The sequence below is a fragment of the Bombus fervidus genome, chromosome 10 (assembly GCF_041682495.2).
Source record: "Bombus fervidus isolate BK054 chromosome 10, iyBomFerv1, whole genome shotgun sequence".
NCBI lineage: Eukaryota > Metazoa > Arthropoda > Insecta > Hymenoptera > Apidae > Bombus > Bombus fervidus.
This window is the reverse complement of record NC_091526.1, coordinates 9272031-9294790: the sequence shown is the minus strand read 5'-3', so window position 1 is coordinate 9294790 and position 22760 is coordinate 9272031. Positions and strand designations below refer to the sequence as shown.

General features: G+C 37.5%; 1 protein-coding gene across 9 annotated transcripts in view; it reads left to right on the top strand.

The window, feature by feature from the left end:
- The window catches only part of 5-ht1 (serotonin receptor), a 158425-nt gene that overhangs the window by 64910 nt on the left and 70755 nt on the right, over positions 1-22760 (top strand). For 5 of the 9 annotated variants that reach the window (XM_072012105.1, XM_072012100.1, XM_072012102.1 and 2 more), the window contains one exon: positions 383-483. The exons of the other annotated variants lie outside the window; for them this stretch is intronic. The gene's annotated coding sequence lies outside the window, so the exon portion shown is untranslated. The remainder of the gene's footprint in view (positions 1-382; positions 484-22760) is intronic. 9 annotated transcript variants of the gene reach the window in all.

The window sequence follows — 22760 nt, the reverse complement described above, 5'->3', positions numbered from 1 at the left end:
GTTCGTGTACCATCGCGAGGAGTTACATCGAATGTAAAATCACTGGTTGAAACACGGACCATCCAGCATGGTTTCGTTGTTTTTCATTTTAAACTTTGTTGACGGTAATTCGATGCCGTTTGTTTGGAAGAATTCGTCCACGAATTTGTGAAAATTTTTAACGAAACTCTTTACTCTGTGAAACTTGGAAAAAAATAAATTATGTTTCCCTTGTATTATTTTACCTATTAGTAAGGTGAAGAATACAGCAATATCGAATATGGTTATGATAAATTCTATGTTTTAAACGAAGATCACCGAGAAGAATCATGATAAATCCTGTCAGTTTATTTGGTTTTTGGATCCGAAATACGTTTTTGTAGATGTCGTAATCGCTTTACAGATGTTGGAACACTGGGAAGTTAGATCTCTGAGAAAAGTTTGCGGATCTGGATCTGATTATCTCGTATTAAAATAACAGCTACCGAGTAACGCCAAAGACCAGTAAGTTTTCTTTCCCGTGGTCATCAACTTTTATCATTCTTAATGCAATTGTTAATATTTTCTGCAAAAGGCTCAAAATAAGGAATTCCTGAGTCCAATACCAGAAATATGGGAAATCTTGAAGATGGAGAATTCCAATTGTCAATTCTTGGTAATTTTATTGCGCTGTCGGAGTTTTAAATAAGAACAATTTTCTTCAGTTTCATTGCATCGGTTTCGATTGTACTCCCAATAGAGGAAGGAGCAATCTTTGTGTTCTGAAAGCGAACAGAAAACAATATGAGATCTCAGTGATTTAGTCGCAATAACCGAGGAAAAGCACAATGGAATAGAAAACGAGATCGAGCCTTCTCTCTATTCTTTCGTTGTCAGATTTACATCGGCCGTGGTGCAAAAATCGTTTTGGTAACGTGACAAGTGAAACGCAATCAAAAGCAGGAGCAGAGGTACGCGGCCTTTTCATCGCTGTTGCATTTTACAAGAATCCTATAACGTCGTATTCGCGTCAGTTATTCAGCTAGACGCGGCGGAACGCGGAAAATGACTCGAATGAACGTTTCTCGTTGAATATTTCGACTTGCTGGTAGCCGCATAAACATACTTGTGGTATGAATGTGAAGGAAAGGGTGCGTTTATTACAAAAACCATCTACAGGGTTTATTTAAAAAAAATTAAATTTTAAGGAATAAACGTCGAAGTGGCCCCACTTTCCAGTAATTTAAACGAACCTATAAAATCCAGCTGAAATCTAAGTACCTCTTCGAATTTGCTATTTAAATTCGCACAACTGATATTTTTAACAAACTTTTACATTTTCAAGTGTGACGTCTGTACTAACCTGTTCTAGTAAATGCAGTGTAAATATCGCTGCAAACCCTTCGATTCTTAAGTTGATACTTTTCTAGAATTTAACTCGATACCCATTAGTCGAAGATTTAACCCATTCACGTGTTCACACCCGTGACATATGAGTTTGCAGGAACATCCAATTTGTGTAAGCCCATGATAATCACGTCAGATAGTTTGTTCAGTTTGATAAAAGAAGACGATACTTGCTCTAAATTGTAAATCAACATCTTTTCTTCGATTTTAATGTGACCGGCATTCATAAGTCGATTCTTTATCGTCTTAGTGTCTTCTTTTAATAGTTTAGAGTTTCATTTTATTTTACGTATTGTATCTTTGTCTCCCTTTGCTATCTTTAGTAAGTTATCGTTGTTATTAACATATGCCTACTATGTTCCATTCTTTCATTTTCTCTTCAGTATTTCGCTAAATGTACTTCATACGCTATTAAAAACGAAGAAGAGATAGTAAATCTTAGGCGTTAGGAGATTAATATGTCGATAGATTCTGCTGCTACATTTTCCTCGAAACCGTCAAGAAGTATCGATGATCATTGTCCATGCATGACCTGAAAATTGTACGTCCCAGCCGGTTATCTAATCCCGAATCCAGCGGACCAAGTAGTACGAGTCAATAATCCCAGCGACCAGGAATATCGAGCAAGCAGTCACGCGCGCCGTCATCTGCCGTTGAAATTTCGTTTTCCGAAAGCAATCAGCTTAAGCAGCGTTCACATTGAGCGATCCAACTACAAAACAGCCCTTTAACGTTGAAAGGAGAGTCGCAGAGAACCTCGGTAAATAAAGGAAGTTCCAGAGCTCTGGTATGTTCCGAGGAAGCTGATTACATAGGATCTCACCGTGAAAGATAATTCCCGAGCCGAGCGAACTCTAATCAAGTTGGGACGGCTATGAGAGCACGAAGAAGCTAATCCAAGGGCCGTGTCTGGTTGCAAAAGCCCGCGGACAAACGCGGCCGAACAATAATCCTTGTCAGCGTGCGGAGACGAAGCTGTGCGCGCTTAAGTAGCCCATTAAAGGTTAAGTTCTCAACGTGAAACCCGCAAACGTTTATTGTGCACGAAGCCGTCCACACTTGCGTCGTTGTCGTTGTCGTCGTCGTCGACGACGACACACGTTAAGTCAATAACAGCTGCCCACTTATCTATTACAGATGTCACAGGCCGACTTTGGACTTCTGGCCCAATTGCACATTTGGGTCAAGTTAATCGGAAGTAGTAGCCTGGAGCGATTCTAAACCGACCAGCGATATTCACCGCGACGATAAATTAATTAAAGCGTACTTTGCACTAATACTGTTTCGGCTGTGAACGACCATTGGTGTTAAACGTGATAAGTAGGCTTCATTCTCAGGAAGATTTTACGATGATCGTTGTACGATGGAAGGTGCGCAGGCGAGTAACTTCTTGGCACTGTAGGTGCGAACGATATAGAAAACGGTCGTAAAGTCTGCGAGAAACTAAAGTTTACAGCGATGAAACGTGTAATTTAAGATATCTTGCATTTTTGGAGCGGTAAAAACCGTAACGTCACCTCAGGGTTCAGATTCTCAAGGATGTCGAATCTGCTACATTCTTTCGAACATTTTGGACCCATTCGTTTCTACTATCGTTAAAAAAGTTCCTTAAACTCGAGTAGAGTACATCGAAGAATTATTACGCTTTAAAATTACACTGAAGCTCTTCTTAAAACGTTAAAAAATCTGTTTCTTCCATGAACTGTCAAAATATCAGAGAGGATCCTGAGATATTTATCGAAGTCTATACTGTATTATATTACTCGATATTTCTACGAGTAGAACATATCTGTTTGTCTGGCTGCACTATATCAGGAGCTGTCCGCTTTTACAATTTTGATTCAAGACTGCACTATATCGTTGCTATACGATTTCGTCGTTATTGACCTTCATTCATATTCATAATTCAATCAAACAATCCAATAGGAAGGGATCTCATTTAGGTATAGCATGAATTTTTCATGAATCGATGCAATTCCAAATTCCATGCGTGTTACGAAATGTTTCCAACGCCTTCGAGCGATTTTATTTCTAAAATAGTTGAATCTCTCTTTCTCTCTGTCTGTCTATTTCGACGATTATGATGATAAGAAATATGGTAAATATATAACACCGTGGGGTATTGAAACGAATCAACGATATTAATTCCCTCGCTATTTTAGACGAATTACTATCGTCCATCGGATTCGGTGGTGTATTCCGTGTAAATCAATCGATCCTCATCACCGATGAGTATATTTTTCGAGGAGATTGCAAATATGAATTTCATCTCGATCGAGTGTTCGTTGATTTTGCACGAGTAGGAACCAAATGAACATTCGCAAAACTAGTTAAAGGATATCTCAATTACTGGAAATATAGTAGCCCATAAAAATAATCGATCACTCGTAGGAAGTTTCTATGAAACGTTTTAAAATTTCATCAGCAGTGTAATCATGGTTATACTGGTAAAATTTAAAACAAATCTGAAAATATACATGGAAGCTACAAGATTACAAAAGTATTTAAAGAGTCAATTGTTCATTATATTAATGAGACCATTATTCAGTGGAATTATTATTAATATTTGTATGTTTAAAATAATTATTTTATATCACTATAGTCTTTATGAAATTTCGTAACAATTTATATAACGTATATAATATACAGGGTGTCTCGGTTAAAGGAAGTCACATAAATGTCTTCTTTGATTTTAATAACACGAAAGATGTCAAAATTGTCAACATGGAACAACAAACGTCAAAAATGAAAAATGGGACGTAAAAATGTTCTATGGTACAGTGTCCAAATACCTTTGCCAGGCACTGTATGATAAAGGGTCTATAGAATCGCGATCTCTCTGTTTCGAACGGTTTTGCTTCCAAAAATTCCAGCTTGATTAAAAACAATATTTGTAACAGTTAATAAAATTGCCATTACCTCGAACTTCATCATGTAAATTTCGTGTAATTAAACAGTCGCAAGGGCATGAATGCAACTTTGAACGAGCGACGAGCGCCAACTCGTTTCATTTAAAGCGCTGGTCAACCAATTCTACCGCCGGTAATTAAGTTTCTCGATCGATCGTTTTATCTTGTTCCTACCTCGTTTCAAAACGTTAATCTCGCCAAGTGGAAGAACACAAAATGTATACTGTTCAGCAAAGATACTTGACGATTTAGTTTTAATGAATTTTCTCTATGACAAACAAAAGCGACAAGTGAGTGAAGGAGCATGAGAGGAGACAGAAAAGTGGCTCGAAGTTTGAGAATTCGTTTCGAGGAATGTTAGTGTTTCGTGTCTGAATGGGTTCGAGAAACGAAATTTAGAAGCTTGCACGCGGAAAATTCAAGAGCTCAGAGTTTGAGTTCGAAAGCGGGCAAGTACAGTTGGCGACCGACTCATCCAGTTAGAGCTCTTAATTATTGCCGAGAGCTTTGTTTCGAAATTGTTTCCCGAAGGACAATCTACGCTTAACATACGCCTGTACTTTGAGATTTTCATTGCCCAGCATCGAATTTCGATATTTTCCATAACATCACGCGTTAAAGTCTTAATCGCGACGCAGGTTCTTTTTTATTTTCAAAACTTTCTTGCCTGTACCATTATCTCCTGTTACTTAATTTAAAATTCATAAGTACTTTCCTTTTCCTTAAATGTCTCAAGATCCATCGGTTTCCATTTCTCGTTTGCCTTCGATTCTGCTCCTATGAAAGGCACACTTTCGCCACTACTCAATTCTTTTCTATATTTCTAAAAATATTGTTGAAGCTTGAAGAACTCACGCAGAGTTGAGATAAATGGTGCATTCTTGTCCCTTTTAACGGTTGATGGTTAGGCAAGGCCTTACGTTTGCTCTTTTCTTTCCATCCCTTTAGAAGAGATCTAGGAATTTACCCTGTAGCTAAGCAGTGAACTGTTTTATGCTTTTTATGACTCAAGGTCGAACTTTCTACCTCTCGTTTTCCCACTTTTTTACCGTTGTAGATGAAGGGTATTTTCCACTTTCACCCTCGTTTATTCCGCTATAGTAATGCCCATTATCTGCTTCGTACGTTGCTAAGCAGAAATTATGTGCGTTGCTAAGCAGGCATTTATGTGCGGGGAAAAAGTTACGATCGTATGCTCAGTCTCGCGTTTTAATTTATTCAAAGTGCATGATGATCCTTCCGCTTGGAGATCTCGAAGGAGCTTCTAATTGGATATCGTAGCAAGAGTAACACCAGCTACATTGTTTATGTGAAATTCCCTTGAAATATCTCATATTATTCACGCTCTTATTTTCAATTCTCACATATACATACATACAGCATACACACACATTTTTAAGCATTTATAGGAAATTTGAAAGCGCAAAATTGCGCGATATGCACATAATACGAAAAAGTATACGGAATATCCCAAGTATAGTACCGTTTGTAATAATTGCCATGTAAAACAATTTTTTAACGTCGTTCTATCTTTTTCATTGTATTCTTAAAAATATAAATTTGCAAAAAAATCCGCAATTTAACGATCACTGTATGCATGCAAATGTGAGAGTTGAAAATAAGAGCAGCTGACAGCCTCTCTCTTGGGAGTTTTAGCGACATGATCACTATGTAGAGGTAATAGTAGCATACATCGTATTTCACAGAGCGCATGGTACATAGGAAACAACAGTTTTCCTATGGTCAAGTTAGAAAGACGTATAGGATTCGATGCATCACTGTCTGTTACGAGTGCATTGATTAGATCGTGCTTCGTATTCGAGCGTATTCGTGAACGTATTCACGTTGTATTGCCGTGCGTTTATTCTCTCGATACCGTTTAATTGTCCCATCTGGAGACTAGATGTGTCGTCAGTAAAGTTTTACTCTGATCCCTGTAACGTCTGACGGCTTGACGCCCTTTGTTCTTGATGGCCTTTCACTGCTAGCGTGCTCTTTGTCCCAGAGTTCTAGAAAGGATTTTCTCTTTCCTAAATTACCTCTTGGAGCATTAACGAATCGATTGCAACTCCAACCTGTCGCTTTATTAAACAAAAATAGCAAATTCTTTGTATTTTTAATTTATTACAAACTAGTGACGTGCGTATCGCGTGAAAGAATCTCTGTTATACCTGTTGGCAGAATGAGGATGTTTATGGATATTCATATTCATTTTTTATATACTAATCACTTTTATTTATTATTTTTACTATGAATGCAGCGACATAAATAGATAAATAAATGAAACCTAAGCAGAGATCTGTTCCAATATATATATATATATGTAAACTCCCTAGAGTTCACGTGTGATAGGGACTCTCTCTGTTTACGGACAGCACGACTTTCTTTGTTTCAAGGACAAAGCGACTTTCTTTCGTTTTACGGACAACCATTTTGAGACACTCATTTCCCAAACGGTCGGACAGAGAGCAACATCAGAGATAGACAAGATCACAGAATAATTATTTAAAACATTGAAGATTGACGGAGAAAGATCGGTAGCTCAGGACGTTGAAAATCGATTCTCGATTTTCAGGTAGACATTGCACAGAACTGTTATACATTGATATTAATTGTTGTTTACTCCTATATTTCATTTAAGTATTTTCACAATAAACTCGATTTTCAGACTTCAGAATCGATCACCTGAATTACCCCGAGATTTACGACATTACATATATATATTGATACTTTTATATTATTTATATATATATTTATAGATATTTAAATATTGATACTTTTTACTTAACCCATTCAAAACTCTTTTCTAACTACTATTTTCTGACCTCTTGACGATTTTTTTTTTAAACTATCTCATATATATATATAGATACACATATTTCAAAGAAATGAGATAGTTAAAAAAAAAAAATCATCAAGAGGTCAGAAAATAGTAGTTAGAAAAGAGTTTTGAATGGGTCAAGTAAAAAGTTACACGTCATAACGGACAACATTGTATGTCTACGTATAAGAGGACTGTCTAACTCAGTTTGCACGAACGTGGATATTAGGAATTCCCGAATCGTAATAGAACAAGGAAAATCCGACGTCCACCAGCCGCAGTTTATAATGCTGTCGTATTACAACCGATTTCCGATATACCGACACGCTTGGGACTAAAACTTTCCAATGCCGGATTCCGAACACTCTTGGAGCCTTGTTGCTCGAATATCAAGAGCCTTGTTCACGTCTCTCGATGGAATTGAAACTAGATTCGACACACGCTGGGATATGCCAGCTGAGCCGAAACTCGCGGCCGAATTAAACTGCGGAGTTGCTCGCTAGGCGAGTAGAAATTTCCGGTGAAAACTCGTATTTGGAATTTCGACAGAGCTAAAATTCCTATCTGATCATTCCTCTATTATCGTACGTCGTTGTCCGGTTACTTTAACAGCTCTCGAAAACGACGAGACAGGCTGCTTGTTAAACTCGTTGGACGAATAGAAGACAGACGGGAGAGAATTTCACGAAAAGGAGACATTTCTTCTTGTCTACTTATGATTATCAGCAATCACAGTGCGATCGACAGGCTGGTGTTCTATACGAACAAAACAAGAATAAGAACAGATTGAGAATGTCGAAGTCGAAAGAACATTTTGATACATAGTAAGAGAAATTTGATATTTTGATTTATTCGATTTATGGAAAAAAGAGTCTTGATTTGTTCCGTTGACTCAAAACGATACTCGAGCCATCCCAAATCATCAGAAATAATAGAGACTTTTTAAAAGAACGATATAAATGTGGTACGAAATGGTGTAGATATTAATCTCATAATTTGCTAGTAGCTCGAAAATGTAGAGTAAGATTTTCTTATACGATGATTCGTTTTCCTTTTTCTTTTTCTTTTCACGTAGAATTATTTCCTTGCATATCGGTACCATGATTACTGTGACTCCATATAGTAGTCGTAGTGGAAGGTTAGTAACGCGAATCTTCATTTAGCCGACCGAATTGATATTGACAACGGGTCGATAGCAGAGCAATTTCTTGCGTTGCCAAGAAAACCACGAATAGAACAGAGAGCGGGTTACAGTCGGTGTTCCGTATCAGATGGAAAACAACGGGGCTCGCACGGTTCTCTCTTGCAGTTGCAGAACGACGAGGACGTTCATTGATATTCAACAGCGAATTTACGAGGACGATAAACGTTAGTGGTCCACCCAGACTTCTTCGACCATCGTGTTTCCTACGTTGCTGCTACTGTTATCAAACGTTCGCGGCTGTTTAAATAAATGTCAAATTAAGCTTTACTGTTGGCCCGACTAGTTACACCGTGTTATCTATCCCTGCCTATCGAAAGCGTAAATCAGTAGTTTTACATTGAGTTTACGCGAGCATTCGTACCGCTACTTTATACCCGTCTCGTCCGTTGTTTTTACACCGGAAATTATGCAAACTGTTCGCTTCCTTGACGTATTTTTAAAACTATTAAAACCCGTAGGACGCTCGAATGCGTGTAATTTTTTGGTTGTTGAATCGGGAAGCAAATGCAAAAATTTTACCTTTTTGATTTAATTTATTCGATTTTAAGTTGATCAGTGTTAGCGTAGTTACTTAATTTGTTAGTTTTAACTCAGTTGATTTGGTTAGTTCGTTGAAGCTTGTATAAACGATTGTAATAGAGATTAATAAACTTTGCTATTGAAATTCGATTAGTTATACGAAAAGAATGAGAAAGTAATGAAAAGGGAAGACTAAGAAAATTTCTGATAGTATATGGAGTAGATGTTTCAAACTGTCGCGAAATTTATTCGAGGTCGTGCAACACAGCAAAAGTTGCGTCCCCGGAGCGTAAGCTAAGATCGTCGCTTTATTTCTTGGCCGCGTGTCTTTCGTATTAAAATCTAACGCGTGAGTTACGCGGCATAGCGGCACTGGTGTAAAATTCATGCAATACAAGGCGAGGCTTGCATACGATACGCGAAACCATATTTCTTTGCTGCTCTCCTGGTTATTTAGGGATACCGCGTGCAGTGAACATCGCACAGGTGTGCAAGTGGTTATCGACGCCGCGCAACATTTCTTAGGCCAAGAGTTTCGTTCGAGAGCTTGCGATTTTACGCGAAGTGGTATTTCGCTATAATTTCCGAATCTCTTTGGAGATCGCGGAACGTGAAGTTGGCGAAGAATACAACGTTTTCGGGCGATGTTTCGCTCCTTGAAGAAGCTCTTACGCGCACGTAATTTTCAGCGGCCACCGGATCTGCCTGTCCCGAGAGTTTGCAACTGGCTGTAACAGTCAAAACCGAAAAGTTAAACCGTGCGAATCTAATTTAAGTTTCTCAGTGGCTAAGTCGGGAAAATAGATGGCACTTGGCCCGTCGAGCTTTACTAAAGTGTGTCTACCGTATGTCACGAAACCTAGAGAATGTGAATGTATCTCCAGCTGGAAAATATCCCTGCTGAATGTTAATTAAAAGGAAAGTAACCATAATCCTCTTCCGGTGGTAATGGAAATCCCTTCTCCTTACCGCGATTAAGAAAAGTCGCGATTCACGATATACAGTAGCTCGCAGGAGTATCCCAACATTTGTGAATCCTTTTGTAAATATATTATTTGTGTTGTACGAAACATTTTCTCGTATAATAAGGCGATAGTATTTAATAATATTAATGATAGTATTTTAATAAACAAATCTAAAAATGTACATACAAAGCACGAAACATATAATACAAATATAAATTTCGCAAAGATCAGGCAAATATTTCAACAGTCAATTATATTAATCAGAGTCAATATATTTAAAATAGCTGTTTATTTCGTATACCAATTTTTTTATTAAATACATCTTTAAAATAAATATCTTGCAACTTCTATATTACGTTATTAGATCAGTTTCCAATTTGACCAATATAACCATGACAGCTATATCTCGTGAAACATGGTAATGTTTAACATAACGCATACAACGTATCGAGGAAACTTTTCTATAAGTGTCGAAATACATTGATCCTTTCAATTCTACATAGACTTATTTTTAAAAAGTCGATTTCTAAAAGAGAAATACGGGTACGATGGTCAGACTGAAAATTTCAACGTGTCCAAATATATTCGGGCTATTTTTGTTATTCCTGATGTATGTGCGTTCGTGTCAATAAATGGGGATACAGCTGCGGCGATGTATCCAATTCGCGGCAAACGGCGAGTTTTCAATTTGCCGAACAATCTGAAAATTGATTATTCCCCAGGATGCGTTTCTGTTTGTCTTGTTCGGACGAAATACAGTCACGGGAAGCTACTAGCGAAAGCTAGCGAACTCGTAATACGTGTCACGGGCACGCGATATCAGACCGTTGTATTAAGGAGAATGGCCTTGCAGATGGAGGACGATGTCTGACAAATGCGGGCCTCATACTACTGCCGTGTCGAAGCTTTACCCCCTGTCACGCTAAAAGTGGTATAAATGGAACGTCTGTTTTTACGCTATTATCCACGAAATATTTCTACGAGATTGCGTAATAATTCATACGGTATACTTGTCGCGCATGAAACTACCCTTAATTAAGGGGAAAATATATACGTATGTACACAGCATACACGCGACATGCTATAACTGTACGTGTCGTCCAACTTTATCAAGCTTAAAATATTTCCATGGTTTTCTAGAATCTTCATAAGGACACTTTTGTCGAGAATTTCATTATTACGTGATAGTTTAAAATTTCTAATTTTCAGATTATTTAGAACGAACGAACTTTCCGGAAGAAAGGAATCCTCTCGCGAAGTAAATTAACGAATAATTGAATAGATCGCGTCGGAAGTTTCGGTTCTAATTTTTTAACGTTCGTCGCGGTTGAATTAATAATTGGAAACCACGGGGGAACAGTACGACTGGCCAACTTATGTTCATTTTCTGTACTTTAAGATAGTAGATGATTTTCAAGAGTTTCAAATTACTTAATCTTACAATATCTTCCATTTTAATCTGCAGGACGGCTATTTTGATATAATTTGCGGCGCGCTGCAGGTTCCAACAGGATGAAATAGTGTCAACCGACTAAGACGCGTTTCCTTTAGCAAAACTTTGCGAATTCAATGGAGGTGGTTTCAACTTGCGCCTCGCTGAATCCGCTCTTTACAAATCACAAGGCACTGCTATTAACCGGTTAACTGGGGCGTGTTTCCGTGATTCTGCGACTAACGTTTAGCCACAATTAGGCAATTTTTACAATCTGTACGGAGAAACTGTAATCTCGCTGGCGAAACCATGTCGCCAGTGCACTTAAATGTTCGCTCGACTACCATTGTTCGGAAGCATAACAACGAATTAGAAAACAAACAACAAAAGAAGGTACTTTGTTTTCTGTGGCGTTGTTGCACTGAAAGAGAATTCTAGCCTCTTAGTTTCTATTTTAAAGAATGAAAGTCGAGACGACCGTGCGAACTCCGGTTGAATTAACGGCGTTCACGAAGTAAAATAACAGTGGCGAACCAGTTCGGAATCGTTTGCGTGGAGATCTATGCAACGCCACGCTTCAACCGCAGGAAATTAATTGATTTGAACGAATATCATGGCGTCGCGGTCGAACTGTCGTTTAATACTGCCTCATTTACGGGTCACCGGTTTCCAGTGAGAAATAACGAGACCGAATCTGACCGGTATGAAAGGCTTGAACCGCGAATAAACAGATGTCATCATTTAGAATCAGAAATTTCAGTTTACCACATTTGATTCAATAAACGATCCTTTCTGTCGTTCTGTACCAGTCATCTCTGATTTTAACTGGAATAAATCATCGATCTTTCCATCAGCAGCGTAGTTATCGAATGGTAAAATCATGTGGTGGCCTCACAAATTACATACGTTTCTTTTATTTAGATTTTTATCCGACTTTAGTACTTACACGATTACTCGTATTTTTTTTCTTTTATGAATTTGATTACATTAAACGTATTTGTTTTTATACTATAATTAAAAAATGACATTGTTTTATCTCGCTTGGAAATCTACAACTCTCCTAGTGAGTAACAACGGGATAATATCGACATGTTTTATATAAGTAGAAAAGCAATTAATTGAAGACCATAATCACATTTTTACATTATACAGGAAAATACAGCTCTTTTTTTTCTATTTAGAAGGTTACCATCAACATCCAAGACATTAGCGATACGTATTTCTGGTTAGTGATAGATGAAATCGTACAGGTATTTATTGCTTTGGATAAATTTGAAGAGGTTCGTAACATTCTTCTGTATCACGGAAGGATTCCTTCAGTGATTTGGGAAGTCTAATCTGATTTCCTGAGGTTTCAGTTTCTTTACAGACAGTCAATATGTGTCCAAGAGCACGTTGGTATGCGACATGAGCATGTGTCGCAGTGAGTTGGTGGTTTCCCCTTCAGCAGGAATTCGTAAGTAAGTCTCGTGCGTCCAATCTGACTCTTGTTTGAAATGATTTGGTTTCTTCTATGGAAGGATCTTCTCGTCATCGAAGAAGTCGTTCAAACTGTTACTCAGTTTAGTTGGTTCTTCAAAATTTTTCTTATGATTCCATGATTCCAACGTGTTTTAGTATAGTATCTAATTCTGATCTAGTAAACTAATTTCAAAATTCTATTTACCTAATTAATTCCAAGATTATTTCTTAATTTGTTATTATTTCCAAAGGGAACAGAGAATATCGAGAATTTCTAATAAGCGAAATAAAATAAATAATTATTTTAACGATTAAGTTTGCCCATCACTGTTTTACATGTTTGCGAACAATTTACTATCGTTTCGTTAATCCAAACCCCTAAAAGAGCGAAGGAGCGAAAACGTTGAAATTAATCGCGCTAAAGCTCGATTAAAAAGCTCGTAAAAATCTACGTTTCAATTTAACGTCCCCGGCGAGGCAACAAGGATGCTCGGTTAAATCCAATGGGGTATTATTTCGCCAGGAAGAAAGAGCTATAGCTGGCAAGCGTTCCATTCTCAACACGGAATTGAAAGAAGACAGTAGTGGCAAGTTGGACGATTTATTCTCACCTAACCTAAAGCTGGCCACCGTGATTTACCCGTTCGTAGTTTGCACACGGTTGCCCCTGTACGCGAGCGTATAAATATCCGTGTATTTGTGCACGAGCTTGAATTAATCGCGATGACCGAAAATATTTATGAGAGTTGCACTCTCTTTAATGCGGTTCGATTTCGTTGGTCGACCGAGGGCGGGTACTTAAAACTTTAAACGACGCTAACTACGCCTTACTCTCTCGCTCTCTTCTCGTTTGCGCGCCGTTATGGAAAAAACTTTTCTCTCCAACGATTCAGCAAATTTTCCTTTAGCTACTATACCACTTCGTTCGTTCGTTCGTTCGTTCGCCATACGGATAACGCATGACGAATTGAGATATCAGATTCAATTTAGGATTGCGAGATCTTATCGTCGTCTGGCTACTAGATTTCATCCTCATCGGGAGGGAACGGTTCTAACCGTTTCTCGGACCTCGATATCGACACCTTCTTTTTTATTATGGTTGTAGATTCTGTAGAAGGCAGGGATATCTGGAAATGGAACATTTTTAGAAATTGAAATTCACAGATAGAACGGTGGAAAATTATTAAGCATGGTGAATAAATGATAGGTTATTAAATCAGATACGCAAGAATTTTCGTCTGATATTTTTCACGATAATTTCATTTCTCTTTTATCTAATATAATCAAATTTCAATCCTTCAACGTAATCAATTTTACTATCACGTTATAGGAATCTTTCAACCGAATGCTTGATTTCACGATCATTGAAAATTACGATATTACAGAACTAGGCTATGATTATAGTACTTGCGCGTTCTATTCAGACGAATGAATCATTCCAAAGATTAAGGTTCATTCACTCATAAGAATCTCTATGCATATCTAACTACTCTGACGTATTTATCAGAAAGTTCATCGGAACACGGATCTAGCATAACGTCAGCTTTATTCGCAACATAATGTTAGATATATTTATAGAACTGTATATTAAATATATTGAATAGCATACAGAGATGTTTCGAATAACAGTATCGAAAATTAACCTTCGTGCAAAAGATTTAGACGGAGTACCGTGATAAACAGTTTCCCTTGGAAAATTATTGGCGGACAGGGATTGATTTATTTCCGCGTTCCTTCAGGTTCGTGGAAGGCAAGTGAAACAGTGAGAGATAAATTCGAGGCGGGAGGAAATTGTAGCAGTCGTGCCGCGGAAAAATTATGTGGCGGTAGTAGCCATAAAGTTTCACGTAAGATTCGACGGAGTCGCGAAAGACGAACGTGTTCAATATCTGGCGTCTGTGTGGTTGTATCTTCTGGTATCGTTGGTAATTCGAAATAAAAATTGTGAATGCATCATACCGTGGCCTTGTAGATCGTATCAGATCGAGAAATACGGACGAAAGCCGATATTTGGTTAGCGAGACGTGTCGCTCGTCGACGTATGTCGCTCGAGATATTTCCGTGACGCTTCTATCCTCAGGATATTCTTCATTTGAAATTTAAGCGAAATACATCGAGTGGATCAACAACATCGAAGGTGGCTAAACTTAAATTTCAGTGTATCACGCGGAAGTTTGAAATAAAATCCGCGGCAAATTGGTCGAGCAGTAACGCGAAAAATATCGCGGTGAACTTGCCTGATTTTTCCTGCGATATTTACCAGCGAAATGACGCTAATTTTTCATAAAATTTCCCGGTAGATGTAATTACATTTGCAGCTCCACTTGTGGTAAATTCAATTTTAACCGAGGAACTTCGTGATGAAAGCACGTCGTCGTTTAAGAACGACCGAAAGAATTTACTAATGTTTGTGTTAGGTAAAACAGAGAATTTTACATTTAGTAGTAGCCTATAGTATTCACTGAGAGAAACGAAACATTTCTAATCAATGTACAGCAGTTCATAAAAATGATCGAACGTTTGTAGATACATTACATTTGCGAATGTATCACAGTGGCTACAAAATGTTATTATTTATGACTTATTTTTGACTTAAACAGTTTTTAATTAGGATCTAAACATTTCATTTTCAGTCTTCTAATTTTGTAACGCTACTGAAAGATACGAAATTTAATATACTTGAACGTAATTAATTAGCACATGGACGTTATAATAAATACAGTGGAACGCCAATAGCCATTGTAGCCACTGCACGTGTGTTACACAAAACATTTTGAAATTTCATCAACGATGTAACGAGACACGACTACCATGATCGTATAAGTAAAGTTTGAAAACAATTTTTAAATGTATATATATCCAGTACAAATATATTATATCTCAGACTCTTTTCTAGCACTTTGTATAGAACTGTTCTTACGGGAACTTTTAAAAATTCTTGATCGATCAATCTCGCCGAGGATTACAGCGTGGAATTTTATGTAGCAAAATATATGGCAGGCGAGCTAGTTGTCGTCAATCATAGTTGCACGGTATCAGTGTCGAACATCAAGATTTTTTGGCATAGAATTTCCAACAGCAACAGGCAAAGACGAACGTAATTTAGGTAAAGCTTCTGCTCGCTGCTTCTTGAATTAGATATTCATCCTTTATAACGTTGAATCTGCGAATCATTTTCTAATGGATGAACATGATACTGAAACGTATACTCGCTGTATGTAGATTACATGCGCTGCATAAAGGATCCAATATAAAGATTCTTAGGGTTTCCATGGAACGTAAGTATACCGGTGTATAATACAGAAAATAAAATATCAGACTAGCAGATCAACTTTCCGCTGTCTCCTCTTTCAAAACTGGCACGATCCTTCTCGCCTTATACTCAGAAACATCTATTTTCCTATCGCATTAAATAGATTCTGTCGTGTAACTCGAGGCTAACCAACGAAGTGTACAAGTACCTGTACATCGAGTAATCGAGCTACAAAACACACTCAGCTCATTTCTAAAGTACAACAACATGTATCAGATTTTCTTCCTTGAGCGTAAGGTTGTAACATTAAATGCTTAGTTACGCCTTAGGTAAATTTATAGCTATAGTTCCTTGAAATCGATGTATCTCCTCTGGACGTTGTTAAGTAATTTACCTGAAGCCCTCACTTTTTCAAATGTCTAGAAAATATATTACTATACGCTCCTTATCAATTTTGGGGAAAAATAAGAATGGATCGAACTTATGACTATCGACACCCTTACTTCTTCGACAAAGATTCGTGACACACGACCTGTGTCTTGTCTTCCCGTCCCACGGTACTTGAAGAAACCCAATTTATGGCATCCTCGATTACATGTCGTCTTCTGTTGATAAATTGAAAAATCAAAAAATTATTTTTCTTATATTGTTTGTTTATATTGTTGCCTTATATAATTGCCAACCCAATATTATCTAAGATTAGATTATAGTCTGAAGGTTTCTATTACAATACAAATCATAAGACAGATAGCGTCGCCAATGGCTAGCGTAATTTTCATTACGACCTCGCACTTGCAGGAATTCCGATATCAACGTTAGCGTTTAATATCACACATCAGCGTTTCGCACGGAGTTAATGTGTTTATAATGTAGGCGAGGTCGAATGATGGCCACGGTAATGAGCAATAATTAAGAAGAAAAAATTGATTCGAACGGTACTCGCAGGGATATTAATAGTGGACAATCATTGAATCATTAATACGAGTGTCGCGTGGTAGGTGCGCTGGTAATTACGATAAATCTTTTAATTAACGCCGATTATTCTGACGAGCGAAATGACCTGGCATTAAATTAATTCGAGATATCCCGGAGGCATCGGATGGTGTTCATATCGAAAAATTCGAGGCGCCATGTGGTGTCTATGCGACTATACTACGTCCAACATCGTAATTGGATATCGGTCACCCTCCGGCATTGTTTCATCATAAAATTTCAAAGTCTTTCATGATTTTTATCATCTCGCAATAATAGATACAATACAGAAGCCCGCTGCATAAATCGGAAATACAGAAAGAACTTGAGCTGATAGTTTGAGAAAGATCTCTAAACTTATCATACGTCGTTTATGGACCGCTGGACACGAAACTGTAATTTCTTTAGACTTCATAAACTTGCAGGATCCAGATGAAAGAAATGGTAGAAACAACAAAGATAGAAAACATATTTTTGAAATTGCAATTTGTTTTATCAATTTGCAGTAATACAAATCGACTAGCAAGAAATTATAAACGACACGTTGAGTTAACGCAATTTTCCATGTTTCGATTAAACACGATCAAATACGACACGTGCTTTTGCGAACTTTTGTTCTTGCAAAACTCGTGTCAATATGTTTTAATAATAACACAATATGTGTATTATTTCAACAAACCCTGTTTGCCAACAGTATCAGGCGTCGAGTTTAATTTTTATTATCTGTCTGTTGGACGAAATTGCAGTTCGTTTCGTAAACAGAATCACGAACACAGAGGTGACGACGAAGGATCACTCTCGAAGAAGAAAGACAAATATTTTCGTGGGAAATTATCAGGGATTGAAATGTAGGCCATCTGTCTATGAAAACTGTTTTACTCTCCGTTTCATGGCGCCAAGGATCTATACTTTGAAACTTTGATGTTGAATATTCGTAATAATGAATTCTATGATATCAAAGAAATAATAAATCATCAAAGATAATTAAAAGAGAGGAAAATCGTGTCTCGTCAGAATGAAAAAGTAATGGTAAACAATACAATGGAAACGTGTTATCGAGGAAGAAGTTTCATGGATTCTGTAGCGGAGGCAACTTTCTATTGTAAGCAACTGTGCTGTAGACTATGAGGCGCCGACGTTTCGGACACATATTTCGTACGTACGGGCAAGCAAGCTTTCTCCAAGTCTATACATAGTACTTCGCAGAATTTCTAAGTTGTATCGCCTCTCGTGAATGGTTTTTGGGTGTGAGAAGTTTCTGCTATAAGATATCACAGTTGCAACCTAAATAACGTCCGCTTAGAAACGATCTCTATTGTTTCATTTCAATTTAGAAGTAGTCTATTCTTCTTCTGAATGTTCTTCTACTACGTCTATGTATAGTGGTTCAGGAAAGTATTTGGGAACCTTTTATGAATATATATTATGTGTATTACATAAGATGTTTAAAAGTTTTGTTAGCACTGTAACGAGATCCGATTATCGCGATCTATATTGGTAAAGTTTGAAACAAGTCTGAAAATGTACATGGAACCTGCAAGATATTTAGTGCAGATATATAGTACGCGGAAATGATGAAAGTATCTAAACAATCAGAATTTCGATTTATATAAATAAAATAGATATCAGTGTTCAAATGAAACTATAACGAAATAAGACAAATTTTACCAATATAACGATGACGGTCATGACTCATTATAATTTTAGTGAAATTTGAAAATATTTTATATAAAGCGTGTAATACGTAGACAAATGTTTCCCGCGGTAAATGTCGAGATATTTTCACGAGTCATTTTAATTTTATATTCGAGCGCATAAAAATACCGCACCTAAGCTCTACATTATGACTTCTCGAAATTTCAAAGTACACCATTATGCGCTCCACGAAAGCATAAAAAGAGCTTAACGAGGGGGCGCATCCGCGACAGGCCGGAAGAAAGAGACGTCCAAATGTTCCGTGTCTTCGCGACCGATTAAACCTTAAAAGCATGTTCGTGGAGTCGAAAGGTTTTCCCCGGATGTTTGTATCGAACGTGACTGCGAGCCAACCACAGGGGACGTTCATTAAGATCGAAATTTCCGGTTTGTCGGTTTGCTTGGACGATTCACGACTTCAAAGGACGATTTCCAGAAAATCGAAAGGAAAGAAAATAACGATGAAAGGCGATTTACTGTGGGTAGTATTCGAGAATCGTAAATAATAAATTCATGAAAGTCTTTGGTGTAACGGGCTAAAAATAGCGTGGAAACGGGTTTCACGGTAAAAGGGAACGAGGAAGAGAAATAAACTCACAAAGGGACCCGTCAACTTTTCCTCCCACTCTACCTCGTTCAATTTTTCCTTCTCCCTTTATGGTTTTTTCACGGGGACAGCCACGACACTTCAACCCTTTGTAACATTCCGACCCTCTCGTAGGCAGCGGGCTGATTTATTTTTATTGCGGCTGTCCGTCAACTATGACTTCCCTTTTCTGCCTGCTCCCGTGCAACGTTTAGGAAGGTAAAAAATTGCTGAACGTCACGACGAACGAGTTGAATGTTTAATAGGTCGTTTTACATCCGCGTAACACGAGCCACCCCTTGATTGGCAACGCCAATGAACGATGCGACCGTTTTTAAATATCAACCGGAACAACTCGACCAGGTATTTTCACTCACGAACGTCACACGTATCATCGACGGATTTACGAGTTTATACGAGCAAGATCCTTCTGTTTACGCTGGCATTTTGTTGCAAATAGATTGTCAGATGCCTCGTGCGGTTATGGGAACGCTAACTCATCGAGTATGTCACCAATTTTTTCGGAAATTTTACATTTTTGTAAATTTTCTAAATTTTTCTGTGGATTCGTTTACTTTTTATCGCATTGTATACATTGGGGTGGACGTACCGCTGAATCATTTGAAGTTGAGAGATTTGAGAAACGTTCCAGACAAAAGAAGACAGCTACAGTACCGTGTAACTCTGAATTACATAAATCGAAGATTTTACACAATTGCGAAGAAATATATGTTCAACGAGATATACTTGGTGATAGACTTCTATCGTTATCGGATTTCTGTTGTACGAGAGCACAAGACAGATCGGTATCGGTATAGAAATAAAAATCCTTATTGTGATATACGTCGATCCATTTTTTGAAACAGACAGCGAGATCAGATCGACTTGTACTGCTCTTTCATGAAACATCATGCACTTCTTCAATCCGAGATAATGAAATTAACAATATAAAACTAAAATACATTTTTAGAACTTCTTTAAAATCGGTACTTCGTAAATTAATTCGATGTTTAAAAATTTGAATAAAAATCTCATAATTTCATATAATTTACAAATAAATGTTTTTCGTGTATTTCTTCGTTTTTCGCGAAAGCGCATCAGGAACTGCAGAGAGGGAGAGAGAGAGAGAGAGAAAGAGACTCGGAGAGGAACTTGGGGAAAAACTGCCTCGGAGAATGTAACTATTGTAAGTTCGAGGTTTTTGGAAAGAGATATTTTTAGTCACTCGGTTGGTCGAATAGAAATTGAGGATGTTGCTCGAACCAGCTAAAGTTTACTCGCAGAAAAGTTGTCGAGAACGATCAAGATCCCTATGGGTAATACATTTGCGACAGTTAAGTACTTACATATGCTGATTTATTTAAAACGTCGAACGCTTTGCCGTACTTCGTGCAAGTTAACCGATGTAAAATACACAGGAAGTCACGAGCTGTTCCCAAGTTGTTAGTAATCGAAATGTTTCCTCATACAAGAACTTTCTTCCCCTATTACCATTCATATTAACGAGTTGTATAGTAGCATGAATGTAATTTCCATTTTCTTCCCTTGACAAGAGTAAAGAATTTGGCTATTTTATTTCTTTATACATTATCGATCAAGATAGAGAAAAAAATCATGTCTCAGATACAGCTACACTGAATTTTCTGCCAATTTGACGCTAGAAATGTAAACAGTAACTTGCTTTATTATCATAAAATTTTAGCAAAAGAATTTTTCTACGACAAGAAAAATCTCACGAAACATTTGTTTGAGATTCTTGACTATGAAATATCTCGCGATTTCCTTGTTATGGTCGATAACGAGTGCGAGAGAAATTATTATTTCTGATGCAATCTCGAAATTTGTAGAATAATTTTAATACAGCATGGATTAATTTCTCGCCATAAAGGAACGAATATTTGGAAATCAAAGACAGCGGGAACGTGGTGCGTGAATTTGAAACGAAGCTGGGGGAATGTAAAATTACGTACGTGGTTTACCTTTATCAGGGACAATGATGGGATGAACGAGCAGACCACCAAAGTAAATTTAACTAGCGAATATCCGAACGGGGTGTGTTCCCTGTATGGCTGATATCTTGCGTGGCACAACGAGTCGATCCCGCACGAGGAAAATTGTGTTCATTATATCACGAATAGGATTAGCCGCGATAATGAGATTTGGAAATTAACGATTCCTCGCTGGCAAATCGAATTTCTAATTTCCGCCGATCAGAAACTCTTAAATTGCTTCTTCTATCTTCCCGCTTCTTCTCTCTTTAACACGACGACATTATATCTATCTGGGAGTGTTGCCAACAAGTTTTCTCGGTAAGATAAAGTTTTTGCTGCCCTAAATGTGATACAAAACAAATGAAACTATATTTAACAAAATGATAGAAATAAAACGATGAAATCCGAACTTCAATTCTTTTTTAATTTTTTAACCACCAACTTGAGATTCTCTCGTTTATACTGCACTTTTAACTTTTCTATCAAACAATTAGAATATTCTATAACTCCAAACTTGTCGAAAAGGACGCATGTTCTTTATTCCTTTAAATTAATAATCGTCGGAGATTGCAACGAATATGAAACATACTTTCGCAACATAATGACAATTATTCAGTTATTTTCCAAGTAGCTGAATCCATATAAATCTCAGATTCATATATCGTAATTTCGCGATTTAAGAACGAAGCCGCGCAACTTTTTCATCATATTTTATTCGCGTGGAAGTATTTCTGATAGCGCGACAGAATATCTGACGCGAGAATCTCGCGCAAATGAAACCACGAGCTAGTGGATGGTAAATTATGTTGGATGTGCAATCGCAGTCAGCGAAACACTCAGAGTTGTTCGGCAATGCGAAGCGATTGACTGGGAATCGAAACTCTTCAATCTTGCCGATGGAACCTTTAATGCGATTTCTAGAACTTGTCAATGTACCGAACGATACGAATAAGCCGCTTTATTTGTACACCAGCCTGGCAAATAGCTCCGGTGATAATTATTCTAACTTCCCTTAATTAAATTCGCTACGTTTCCTGCCGCGTGTTTGTCGCACTGTCAACTCTTTTTGCCCGTCTTCTCACTTTTTATCCTTGCGCGTTCGTATTTCTTGGTTAAATTACGTTGTCACTGTAAATTACTGCTCTTCGTTTATAACTATATCTTTTTATGCCTTTTCGCGTCTTAATTATTGCGCCACGAGGGTGGTTTAGTCAGATTGGACACGTAAAGTCTGTTTTACTACTTAAAGAGACGAATGACGTGGATTCTGACGCATACAGATTGTCCCGTAACGCGTAATGATATTTCAAACGTTGAAATAAATTTATGCCTTGCAGAAAGCAGTCCCGTGTTCTCTCATTTTGTATCTGATTACTTATTCATGGGAAATTTAAACATACAAGAATACACAAATTGCATATAATACGTGGAAATATATAAAATATTTAAGGTAGGCTACTGGTTACGACAATTCTAATTTCAAATCTCAGAGTCATTTGTTCGTAGCTAATTGTAAGACGTGTGATACGACGCGAGTGGGCGAAACTTGGAGATTCTAAACGACTAGATCATCTAACGTTTTTCATT